We start from the raw sequence: 14500 nt of genomic DNA on the forward strand, positions 1-14500 counted from the left end.
TTTCACAGTTAGTTTTATCTTCTAAAATGGCCTGGCATGGCCAAGCGCGTGAGGCGTGCGACTCGTGATCCGAGGGTCGCGGGTTCGCGCCCGCGTCGCGCTAAACATGCTCGCCCTCCTAGCCGTGGGGGCGTATAATGTGACGGTCAATCCCACTATTCGTTGGTAAAAGAGTAGCCCAAGAGTTGGTGGTGGGTGGTGATGACTAGCTGCCTTCCCTCTAGTCTTACACTGCTAAATTAGGGACGGCTAGCACGGATAGCCCTCGAGTAGCTTTGTGCGAAATTCCAAAACATACAACAAACAAATCTTCTAAAATTGCCGTTCTTTGCATGGCAGAAAAGTATAGCTGCTGTTCAATCTTCTTCTTATCGATATTCATTGGTTACGCTTGCCATCGACACAATGGACTACTAATGGTGATTTCCAGGAAGCTGCTACGTTTGGTTTCTTCACCATGCCAAATGGTAAACGATCTTTGTGAAACAGCAGTTATACTCATCACAGACTTTGCAATCACCATAACAGAAGATGAAAAGCAGAGGTAACTCATGCTGCAAACAGTCGAAAATCACCGTCGCAATGTTTCAGGTTTCCTAAAACTCACGGAAACATCTACATTGCTGTTTTCTGTGACTGTATCTTTGTTTAAATCCATCTACAGTGGCTTTTTTACTTTATTTTCAAACTCATTGATTAAATTTAATATTGACTGCATGAAATACGAATTTTCTGATGCATTAGTACTTTAGTTACAATCTCGACTAAAATGTTTGCATACTGTTCTATTCTGAAGTTATTGTCTATGTGCATGAAGTAGTTATTAAGTAAATGTCTGAGCAGTAACAGAGTAGGTGCATATGATTGTACAAACAAGTTCAACTTGTTATTCTGGTTTGTATAAGTTGCTTTAACTATTAATTCATCAAAATGAACATACATTTTTACAAAATGGTGTGCTTTGTGTATAATAGTTTTTGAAACAGATCAATGCTTTCTTCAAACTATTCCACTGTACTTGGTGTAGAATCATGCCTCATCACGTGCCAAGAATTGTAGGGCATTAAATTGTTCGACTGTCCACAAATGGTATAAAGCAAACAGACATTACCAGAACACTAGGGTACCCAATTGTAATGTATTCTGAATTCTGAAACGTCATTGGAATACACGAAACGTTGTTCCAGGAAAGTCTAGTGGTAAAAGCCGAAAAACGGCTGCTGAAGATGTCTGTGCTTTGATCAGGTTAACACGTCAAGATTGAAAGAAGTATTTCAACACTTTAGGACAGGAACAGCACGAGCAGTTTTATTTCAATTTGTAATAGTCTAAAATGAATGCGCTGCTACAATCAGGATTCAACAACGAAAACACAATTTATTCAAATGACAATACGTAGAAATAAGTTTAACACAGTTCATAAACAAATGCTTAGCTAGAACTTCATATCAATATCAGTAAGCAATTTGTCATAAATATTATTAAATGAATAATAATGGACTCAAGAGAAAAACCACAAAGACGAAACCTAACTCTGATAAGCAAAAAGTACAGTAAATACAATATTCAAACAATACCTTTCAGTATCAAGTGGCAAACAACAATAACTATACTTTTCCATAACTATCTTGTGATTTTCTCTCTCATGGTGAGGATTTTGGTCGAGTATTTATCCACAGAGTAGGTCACGAGAGTACAACCTCAGGTGATTGTAAATTTACCTACATACTCTTCTTCTACATTAATAGTATCTCTACATCATTGCTATAGAAGCTGATGTAAGTTCCATCATACACACTTATATATTTACTCAAATTCAAATTATTATGTAGATGATGAGTTAGCATTTTAATGCAACTAAAGCTTCATAGATAAACTAAATGATAGAAGGAAATAATAATAATAAACGATAAATACAACCGTAATAAAATATATATAATTTGCTATTTCATACTTCTCCCCTTGAAAAACGAACTGATGAGTTAAATCAGTTTGTATAAGATATCCCAACTTTTGTAACCTTACTTTTAACTCCATCTTTATACTGACATTATGAATCCTTTACAGTTTAAGCTTAGATACCTCACAAAAGATAAAATTATTGTTTTTGAAACTTCAGTTAAATCTTCTACGATTTCTGACTCTGGTTTGGCTTATCAAAAATTTAACTTTTTGAAAACTAGCTAACTATGATAATTAACTCTGTTACGTGATTTTAATGTCCTTTAAGGAGGAGATAAAGGTACGCCACCACAGTATTTATTGAAGGATGAGAAGTGGACACACCAGCAGAAGTGTTGTTTCTTTTTTTGTGAGTGAATGACTGGAAACACATCATCGTTTCATATGAGTCCTGTTTCCAGCTTTAGTAGGATTAATTTTGTCTTTTGCCTGGAAAACAGATGAGAGAAGACTGTCTTTCCTACAGTTATACGTTACATAGGAGGTGGCGCAGTACATGCTTGAGCAGTTATTCATCGTGGTGTAAAAATTGCTCTTAAGGTCCTACATGGAAAGGTCAATAACGCCTTCTAAAGGCATCACATGAAGACGATATTTTTCATATAATAGGGCAAAGTTTGGCAACAATTTTGTGTTTCAGGATGACAATGCTAATGCCCAAAGTACATGTATTGTACAGGCAGAACTGAGTTGAAAAATTATTAACCAAGACCTTAGAACAGCTACTGTGGATGATTTATAATACCTCCTAGTGACAAGTTTGAATGAAATGATGGTGGATTACATCAATAGCCTCATCGAAGCATGCCATGTTATATTGCAGAGGTTATTAGAGTTAGAGGAGGACCAAACAAGTACTAAATATTTAAGATGAACTGATAAAGACAAAGAGTAATTATAATGATTTGATATTCTATTTTGGCATCATGTATATGTTTTTGTTATGTTTCGTTGTGATTCAATTATACATCTTTCTTTTTTGGTCTAATAAAATTGTTTGATTTTCTAATAAATTGTTCATGACGTCCATAGAATCTGCCTCATTATACAAATTATATTCGTAAATATTTAATATAACATGTATTTCATAGTTTCACAGCCTTAGATTAATTTGCATTTTCATCTTAATAATGATGTGATTACCAGTTACAAACTACGCAAACATTTTGACCAAGACTACAAATCTAATAAATAGTGAACCATTTAAAATTATTCATTTTGTAGTGGTCAAGCTTAAGTGATATTTTATACTTCAAACACGAATCTGGTCGTTTAGAGTAATCAACGTAATGGTGAAATGCTTAGAAAGCGTGTGTTTATCTGCTGAGTCCATCGAGGGGAATTAAACCCCTGATTTTAGCATTGTAAATCCGTAGACTAACTGCTGTACCAGCGGGGGACTCCTACTGACTGTTTTACACAGTGGTAATAAGTAGAATAAAAGGTCGTCTTTAACATGGTATCTGTTACTTCTCCAGAATAGCAACAGTTTTAACAGTTAGCGGTTAAACTGCTTAGTTAGTTTATACGGAGTTAATCAAAAGAATAAACGACTTTCTTGAATCCACTATCTGTTACAATTTCCTAAATTATTAAAATTTTAGCAAACAGAATTTAAATTTCTTTACTAGCTTACACGGAAATAATTAATCGAATAAATGGCCATATTGAGCACAGTACTTTTATTTCCTGGAGTAAAACAGTGTTAAAGGCCAGCGGATAAAGTACTTAACTGCTTTACAGCTTTCTTGATTACGGTATCTTTCTTTCCATAGTAATAACATAATAGTTTACCCCCAAAGTAATTATTCGAATAAACGGTCGTCTTCAATACAGTATCTTTACTTTTATATAGTAACAACAGTTCTAGCAACCAGTGATTAAACTACTTCACTTGGTTACATAGTGGTAATTAGTGGAATAAACGGCCGTTTTGTGAACGGTATATCTCACTTTTTCAGAGTGCCTAACGTTTTAACAGCTAGTAGTTAAACTGCTTAACTAGTTTATTTATAAATAATTAGTATAATAAACGACAGTCTTAAGCACAGTGTACTCTCTAGTTGTCTAAAGTATTAACGGTTTTAATGGCTGGAGATTAAGCTGCTTTAGTAACATACTCGGAAGTAATTGGTACAATAAACAGCAATCTTAAGAACAGTAACTTTCACTTTTCCAGAGCAACAACAGTTCTAAATAGCAATGAATATTCTACTTAAATAGTTTACACAGTAGAAGTTACTGGCGTAAATGACCCCCATATCTTTTACCAAGTAACTACAATTTTAATGGTCAGTGGAAAGATTAATTGACATGGAGGTAATTAGTCGAATATGTATCTTTTGAGCTCCACATTTTTCATGTACTGTGTAACAACAGTGCTAACAATGGAATGTCGAAGAAATACTAGATGGCTTGTAGGATAAGTGGCCGCCTAAGGAAGAGTATTTTTCTTCTCTAGAGCAAACACAGTTCTAAGAAAGTGTGTCTCTGTTTTCTTATAGCAAAGCCACATCGGGCTATTTGCTGAGTTCACCGAGAGGAAACGAGCCGCTAAAAATGACTGGTTAGTTCTCTTGACTAATTTGCATGGAAGTAGTTCGTAGAATATATGGTCGTTTTGCACATAGTATATTTTACTTCTCCAGAGTAAAAACTGTTCTAATAGTCCATGGATAATATACGTGACTTGGTGGTACGGACATAATTCGTTGAATAAATAGCCGTCTTTAGCACAGTATCTTACTGCTCCAAAGTATTAACAGCTCTAACAGGCAGTGGTTAATCTGTTTGACTAGTTTGCTGAAGGGTAACATAAGCATCTATCTCGAGCAGAGTAACAATTATTCTAACAGTCAATTATTAATATTGTTAACTACTTTTGACTGCAGAGGTAATTTGTAGAATAAATTTCTGTCTCAAGCACAGTACCTTACTGCTACTCGTAGAGTAGCAACTGGTATAAGAGTCAAAGAGCCAATGGTAAATCTCCTTGTCTTCTTTACATGGAGGTAATCAGTAAAATAAATGGCCCTCTTGAGTACGGTATCTGTTACTTCTACAAAGTAACAATAGTTCTAACAGACAAAGGTTAAAGTATTTGGCTAGTTTACATGGAGATAATTAGTTAAATAAATGGCCCTCTTGAGTACGGTATCTGTTACTTCTACAAAGTAACAATAGTTCTAACAGACAAAGGTTAGAGTATTTGGCCAGTTTACATGGAGATAATTAGTTAAATAAATGGCCCTCTTGAGTACGGTATCTGTTACTTCTACAAAGTAACAATAGTTCTAACAGACAAAGGTTAGAGTATTTGGCTAGTTTACATGGAGATAATTAGTTAAATAAATGGCCGTCTTTAGCATACTATCATACTTCTTCATTATAACAACGGTTCTATCAGATAGGGATTAAACTGACTGACTACACGGAGATAATTAGTTAAATATCCACCTTTAGCACAATATGCTACTTTTCCAGAGAAAAAACAGTTTTAACGGCCAATGGTTAAACTGTTTTTCTAGTTTACACATGGGTAATTATACTTAGGCATATTATCTTACTTCTTCAAACTAAGAAAAGTTTTATTAGCCAGTAGCTAAACTACTTTTGTAGTTTAAACAAGGCTACTGAGTAGAATAAACGTCCTTCTTGAGCACAGTATCTTACTTCTCCAGAGTAACAAGAGTTTTAGAGTGCTTGAATAGTTTACAAGGAGGTAATTTGTAGAACCAATGGACGTCACGGGCAGAATACTTTACTTCTGTACAGTAAGAACAGTTTTACCAACCAGTGAATAAACCACTTTATTTCATTACAAGGAGACAATTATCTGAATAAAAGGCAGTCTGGAGCACGGTATCTTACTTTTCTGCAGTAACGACAATTCTAACAATCAGTTCACAGGCCGCTCGTCTACTTTAGACATACATAAGTAGCAGAATAATTGGCCGTCTTGAGCATAGAAGTAAATAAATTGGGTAGCCTAACCATTTTACAATCAATGGATAAACTGGACCAACTTGGGAAGCGGTAATTAGTTGAATAAATTGCTTAAAATTGTTTTAAACGCAGTATCTAACTTCTTGAAAATGAACAGTTTTAGTTGCGATCTACTGGATACAAATATACTGACACACGTGAAATATTCTTCATTTTTATTTTTAAAATTTAATATGGTTTTTTTTATCTGGTATCTTTTAAAATAATCCGATACAAGATGAAAGTTATAGTGATAGGTAGTCAATGATTCAAATTGCTAAACCGTCTATGCCTTCGTACGTCCATCCAGAATCTCTCTTTTCGAGCTCATTCATTTTTCTGATAGTTTTTAACAGCATCTCTATAATAATCTTCCGAAGTAGTCGACCTTAGTATTATTTAATTTTTACTTTTCAATGAAAATTCGTTTTTTGTTGTTTCTTTCTTTACTTCAACAAACATAATACATTTTAACATTAATCTTTAAATCCATTTCATGTCTTAACTCATCAATTTTAGGAAGAACAATATTTTTCTATATTAAACAAAGATTCATGTTAATTTATATAATTTAGACATTGTTTATGAAATAAATTATCAATAGTCCTTCGTAAGCTGTTTCTATTTCTTAATTATTTTCAGTTTTATGTAATCCTTTCTTATGCTCTTTGCTTTCGATGTGGACGTTATTACAAGATGGTTTATAATATTTGTCACAAACATCAAATTTTATCTGTTTCTGCCTATGTTTCATTGGTTTATCAGTTCAACTTTTATGAAACTTGTATTCTCTGGCAAATATTTCTCTTTCTTTCTTATCGATAAAAATATTTAAATTATTTTTAGAATTAATAAAAATAAGCAAATGCTAAAAATATAAAGAGACAGTCAGAGACTTAACCCATTTAACATACAAGCTCACATTTTTTTCCATTAATGAAAGTTGATTGTAGATCAAAACGTACTTGGCAGATAAATTTACTGCCTGCAGAAGTCTTATTATCAGTAAGAAAAATTGATGAATATAAACTAAGACAAAACCATAAATATAACACTTAATATTTAAATGAGAAAGTTCTTAGTAAGCATGGGAGATAGTATTTGCATAATGTTTAATGTAGTTAATTAAGTGCAGAAAATTATAAATGAACAAAAACTAAAATATATGAAATGAGCACCCGTGTGGCATTGAGAGCTAACAAACATCATCAGTTTCTTTTAATTAAAATAATTATTTAGGGGAATATCTTTATTATGTTATCAGACCTCAAAACTGTAATGTTCATTTAAGATTAAAATTATTAGAAAATTATCCAGATATGGAAATTATTTTTGAGAATTCTTTATGAACCTAATAAAATCCATCTAATCCAAAAATTAAATTTATCTAGGTGTCCTAACCATCTTACAAATATTTTATTACTTTTTTCTAACGATTTTAATAACACTAAATGAATAGTTTTCACCATAATAAATGAAAGAATTTGAGATCTAGCGAGTGTAACTAGTTATTATAAAAATGATAAGCGTTCTGAGTATAAGCAACATTGCAAAGATGAAGTTTTACCGATGTAAAATGATTAATCTAGTTATGTTTTAAACATTAAAGATATAAACGATAATAGTGGCTATATTTGTCCAGAATTAAAGCAAGATGGAGCTACAATTGGTACTGGCACTGATAATGTAACGTTACTTGACATTGGAATTGTATCTTAACATTCCTACGAAAAGTGGAGCCTAATAGGCACCAGAGCAACTTGAAACGTTATTAATATTAGGCTAATAATTTTGTATTTAAATGAAATTGCCATTTAAATCCATTAATGAATGGATTAACGGAAAAAAAAAAACTAACGTGGCGGGGTTCAGTTTAGAGAGAGAGAAATCCGAAGAGTTCTCTCTCCAACTGGGGTGTTCAGGAACTTTGTAGTTCCTCTTCGTCCCCTTTCGTGGATTGTTATTAGGATTGAGTGGTGGGTTTTTTTTTATTATTATTTTAATAAATTAATTATCGTTATTATTCTTGACTTTTTGGGTGGGGAATGTCTCACTAAATGGTCTTTTGGGTGGAGGCAAAGGTAGCAGTGGAAAGAAGGAAAGGTCGGGACCTGTCTCGAAAAGAAAAAGTTGGGTAGATGTGAACATGAATGTAATTCATTCAAGTTCAAATCAAATCAAACGGCCCGATTCTGGGTCGGGCAAAAAGGTTGCCTGGGCTGGGATCTAGAAATCCAATGCCTGAAGATTTTGATGTGGGGGGAAACGGGAGTACCCCGAGAAAACCCACTTTCACACGACAGGCGCCGAAAGTTTTGCCTGTCGTGTGCCCTGTACCTGAAAAAAAGGAATTCATGTTAATAACATAGTTATTATGTATTTAGACTCTTTGTTGAGTGGATTGTGATTCTTGAAATATGTTGTATGGTGATATGTATTTTGTTGGTGCACTTGATAATTTGTGTAGTGATGCCGTTAGTTTGTTTCTGTTTTCTGCTTTTCGATAATATTTCATAGAAAGTTCTGTTATTCTATCTCTTATAGTTGGTAAATTACTAATTTGGTGTAGATAATTTGTTGGTGTAAAAGATGGTAAACTGAATGCGGATTTTAATATTTTGTTTTGTTGCACTTGGATTTTTTGGAGTGTGTTGTTTGACATGTTGTATGTTACTTGACATCCGTACTCTATTAGTGGACGGATGTAAGCCTTGTATATTTGTATAATGGTGTTCGGTGCGCATTTCGATTGTTTACCGGTTATAGTCTTCAGATATGAAATCCTTTTCTTATTGATGAGTGTATATTGTTTATGTGTTTTTCCATGTTAGTTTTGTGTCGAAAGTGACGCCAAGGAATGTGATGTTTTTGCTCATGTTAATGGTTGTGTTTCCAAGTGATAGTTTTATTTTTTCTAGATTTTTTCTTTGCTTCTTTAGTTTTCTATAGAAGGTGATTGCTTGTGTTTTTGTCGGATTTAACACGACCCTCCACTTGTTGCTCCATGTTGAGACGTTGTTTAGTGATTCTTGTACGCGAGACATGGCCATTACTGGGTTTCTGGAGGTGCTCCAGATTGCGATGTCATCTGCGTATTGTGAATTGTGTGTGTATGTTAGATTTGGAAAAGGTATGTCACTGACGAAAATTATGTAAAGAAGTGGAGAGAGGACTGATCCTTGGGGCACTCCTGCCGTTATATTAAATAATTTGGATATGGTTTTATTGACTTTTACTTGTGCTGTTCTATTGGTTAAAAAATTTGAAATCCATTTGACTATCGTAGGATTTATTTGTAGGTGGTTTAGTTTGTATATGATGGCATTGTGCCAAACGCTGTCGAATGCTTTTTTGACATCTAGGAATAATGGATTAACGAGATTCCCACTGTTCCTATCTACTATCTAGCGAAACCACAGCCATGGGAACGGGCTTGGAGAAATCAGGACTAGAAACGTCTTTTCGTAAGAGTGTTAAGATCTGAATTATGTATTGGTAATGCAATGATTGAAAAAACTGAATACCCATTTGTAGAACATCATATAAAACGATTAATAAAACTTGCAAATGATTGAAGCACTATTGAAGCAATTAACATGCTTTATCATAGAGACTTTTCAGAAAGCTTAAGCAACCAATTTTCGAATCTGATGGCAATTAAACAACAACATTAAAATTGATAAACTAATATTAACAATTAAACTTAATGCTCCTTACAAAGAAGGTTTCACCAGAAGGTAGATTCTAATAAAAAATAATAATCAAATAAAATTATGGATTCCAATTAGACACGGTTTTGGAATCTTTAATGCTTTAAGAAAAGATATTTCAGATATTGATGTGAAATTACCTTCAGGTGAAATAATAGTAATGATATGATTTATACACACACAAACATATGTATAGATATATATAATGAAAATTATAAAGCTACAATAAGTGATATTTCGTTATGGTTACCACATATTAAACTCTATTCCAACAAGAAATTTGAATATCCTAGTTTCACTTTAAATTCTTAAGCTAGTGTGGAAATCAGTTTTATGGAAATAAAGTTATTAAAAGTGATGCTCAGAATGAAGCAAGTGGTAAACATCTCGTAAACACTTAAATTAACGAAGTTAGAAACATTTATGTTGTTTTCCAATTTCAAGATAAAAAAGTCAAAACGAAACAGCATGATTTTCGATAACATTGTTGCACTAAGAACGTGGGTTAGGATTAATAATAATGAATATCCTACTGTTGAAGATTATGCTGCTTCATTTGAGGTTGAATAATTAGATTACTATAGATATTACTAAGATATGTTAGCAGCTGGGCTAAATAATATTTATACAGAAACTAGATGTTTATTAAGCTATACCAGTTACGGAAGAGTGTATCCAATAATTTGTTTTAGTGTTTCGAATCACGTACGTTTCCTATGATATGTGATTAATTTGAAGATTAAGTTCTTCCGGCAACTCAGACAAGCGCCAGCAAAACGGTATTGGTTTTATTTCTTATTAGTTCAGAAGGAATGAAGAATGTTTATAATAAAATTTCGAAACTCTGGAAACATTTTACTGATAACAAAGAAGTTATTTATTTCCATATGGTAATCTATATGAAAAGGTATATCACAACCATATAAAGTCCACCTGAAAACGGTTTTCAGTCAAATGATGATGATGATTATGATGTTGATGATAAACAATTAAAAAACTTTAAATACACAACTGGTAATAATTATGCTGCTAATTTATCGCTATTGCTTAGAAAAACAAACAAAATCGATGATAAATATTTAAATAATATTTTAATAGAAATAAAGATGGCTTATACGTACTGAAAGTATTGCTATCAATTAATGTTAATTTTGATGCTGCTAATATGCGTTTTAAGAATATTTCGAAGCCAAAAGAAAATTTTGATCCGGTTAATAAAAATGTGTGTGTGAAAAAACAATTAATCAATTCGAATATTTTAATACAATATTAGAAACTAATATAAATAAGAAATAAAATCAAAAGATTCAATGAATAATATTAATGCTTTTAATACAGAAACTGTGAGTAAATTACAATATTTGGAAAATAATTCATTAATATTGACTAAAGTTATATACTTGTTGTAAACGAAAATACCATAGAAAAGTTAATAGAATTAATACGAGAAACTACTGAAGTAAAAAAATTATGGAGATAAAACATTAGAATCTAACACAAGTGAATTGAAAAGTTACATAAATGAAGTCGAAAAAGTTTATAAATATTCGTGCAATATTTGGAAATAACTCATTAATAGAGAGCAGTGCGAAAAATAACAAAATTATAAATGCTGAGGATCCTTTTGCAGAAAACGATACTGTATCTAAGTTATTTAAGGCATTCATCATTTTTTTATGAAACTAGTGTCTAGTGTTATTTACGTATTATTAACAGATTTGAATCTGTTTAAGTATGATATTGGAGGAAAACGTTCATATAGAATTAGAAATAAATATAATATGAAGTTAGTTTTATCACAAATAAATTTTAATGAAAGAAACTATAATTTCGGAACACTAGCAACCACGTTAAAAACTGATTATATATTGGATCATACGTAAATATTATTTAAAATATATTTCTGATTTTTTTTTCGTGTTTGATTAGCATGTTCAGAGATCTGACCTGAACTGGTAACATTGAAAAACTTCTATCCAATTGAGCATGCTCTCCACTACAACTGATAATACCCCAAACTGCTAAATCTTGTACGTGTAACTTATGAACGTCTCTCACATTAAAATGTTTTCTTCGCTCTGATACTATTTTAATATTTTCAAAGCAAAAGTCACAAAGGAATTTGAGACTTTCTCTGGATTCTGATAAAGATCGTAGTCAGTCGTGAGTATTTGCTATACACTTAAACAACAAACATCTAAATGAACGATAACTTAGTATATAAAAAAATAAAATAATTATGACATTTCGCTAACAAATATCATTATATACAAAATACTTTACCCTGGCGAGATATTGGTAAGTTTATGGACTTGCAACACTGAAATTAAGGTTTCGATTTCACGCGATTGACAATACAGATAACCTATTTTGAAGCTTTGAACGAAGACAGCAACTATTTGAAAACAAAGATATTTGTTTCATAACAAGGACTACGTTTTTATAAAGATAACACTTACATACGGACTTCCAAACGCCTTATTTCTCTTATAAAATTTATCCCTCAGTTGTACAACAGTAGGTCTAGACTTGTACTGCTAGGAATCGGGTTTTAATACACCTGGTGGGCAGAGCACATGTAGTCCTTTGTGTACGATTGCGCTTACCTACAAACAATTATAAAATGTGTATATCAATTATTTTCTGTCCATAAATTGAATGCAGTCTGGTACCGTTGAATAGATTAGGTTTTTTCTTCTCCCACGATGAAAGATAGTTCTTTGACATTGCATAATACTCATGGATTCTGAATTTAACTAATTATTGTCCCCCTCTAGTACAGCGGTATGTCTCCGGATTTACAACGCTAAAATCAGGGGTTTGATTCCCCTCGGTGAGCTGAGCAGATAGCCCTTTGCTATAACGAAAACACACACACACGCAACTCATTATTATAAGTAAGAAAGAAACATGGCGCACAGAAAGTAAAATTGATTCAAAGCAAAGATTTGAGTAACTTTAATTTTTGTGTTGCAGGAATAACAGTTACTGTATAAAACTAAATTACTTGTTAACTTCCAATAATGACTAACAATTACTGTATGAAACTAAATTGCTCGTCAATGATGGCTGACAATTACTGCATGAAAGTAAGTTACCTATTATCTTATCATGATGACTAGCAATTACTGTATAAAACTGTTACATGTTAACTTAACATGGTGGTCGTTTGCAGTATTCATTTAAATTACTTTTACTCTCCGTTTTCCATTTGTCTTTTATATAAATGCCACTCTTGATCTTTTTAGCTTTAGTTGGCTAGACTCGTTCTTTCTTTTTGTTAGTGCTGTTGGTTCAGTTGTTCATCATACACGTGCTTAAGGTAAACTAAATTATAAAAAGGTGCTCATTATCCAGTTATATAACTCACACTGTGTAGTGCACCATGAAAATAAAAGGCCAAGGGTGACAGAATGAGACCCTGTCTTTTAAGTAGTAGTAGATTATTTCCCAACTACACTAGAATATTCAGTTGTGTTATCAAACTAATGTATAGGGCAGAAAGGCTAAATGTTTTAGAAAATTAGTAGTTTACAAAGCCCAGTTAATTCAACGTACAAATCCTTTTCTTGTTTTATAGAGTAAAAATAAAGTATTGAAGACAGTACACATACATGCATATGTACGAAACCATAAGCACATTTTGGATGCTTCATAATATTTTGATTTTGCCGTTACATTTTGGTGAACTGGATGTGCTCTGGTTTCTAGTTTATTAAATCTTACATAATTAGTTTGCATTGAATTATTTCTGTGGCAACATGTCTTCAGTACGATGTCTCATGTCAATTCAGTTTGTTTTCACATATTGTTATACAAATGAAAAATATAAAATCAGGCTGAAACAATAATGCTAAAAAAATATACTAAAAAGTATGAAAGTTATTCCTGTATTTTATAAGCTAAGGTGGTTCAGTATGATTTACAATGGCTTATGTGTTATTCTAAATAGATTCTGTAATAATAAAGTCAAATGGTAAGTTTATTACATTTAGTTGCAGCAAAATGATATAATGAGATCATACTTTAAAGGCTTAACATAGGAATATGACTCATCCCAAATATCATAACGTGTTATATGTAAATACGTGCTTAGAAAGTGAAACTATGTGTTAAGTTATATATAAAGTTAAATAACTGTCCTTTTAAGGACAGCAAAATTATACAAAATAAATTATCAGTTATAATAAGTACCTCATTCAAATAATAAATAATAAAAACTGATATAATTATAATACAGGGGTTCCCAACCGGTGGGTCGCGAAGCCTTGGCAGAGGGGTCGCAAAGCCTTGGCAGGGGAGTCGCGAAGCCTTGTTAGAAGTAGCTTGGGATAACATTAATTTTATTTCATCAATTACATTTTCATGCCTTTACATTTTTTTTTTTTTTCGGTGCAAAGCAAAACGTGTGCTACGTTAGTTCAATGTCATTAGGTGATATTATGTATGTATGTATGTATGCGTGCCTGTGAGTGAATGTGTATGTGTCTGCAACTGTATGTATGTGTGTACTAGTGAGTAGCGAGTATGTGAGTGCACGCGTATGTACGTATGCTTGTGTGTCTGTTTAGCTGTGATTAAGTGTGTGTGTGTGTGTGTGTGTGCTCGCTGTCGACACGTGAGTCACATGTCCGTTGCTGATTGGTGGATGACGAATCACGCGACTGGCCACGCTCCCTTCCCTCCCAATACTTACCCCATCAGTACTCTACCTGCACCCCCCACAAGTAGTCAGTGTAAGATCTACAGTTGCCAAAGCGTTCATTATTCAACATTTTTATTTTATTTTAACAAGGAGATAAGTAAGCAGTAGAGGTGAGTTGTGTCCATGGCTAAACGGCGCA

This window comes from Tachypleus tridentatus, chromosome 7 (assembly GCF_004210375.1).
Source record: "Tachypleus tridentatus isolate NWPU-2018 chromosome 7, ASM421037v1, whole genome shotgun sequence".
Lineage (NCBI taxonomy): Eukaryota > Metazoa > Arthropoda > Merostomata > Xiphosura > Limulidae > Tachypleus > Tachypleus tridentatus.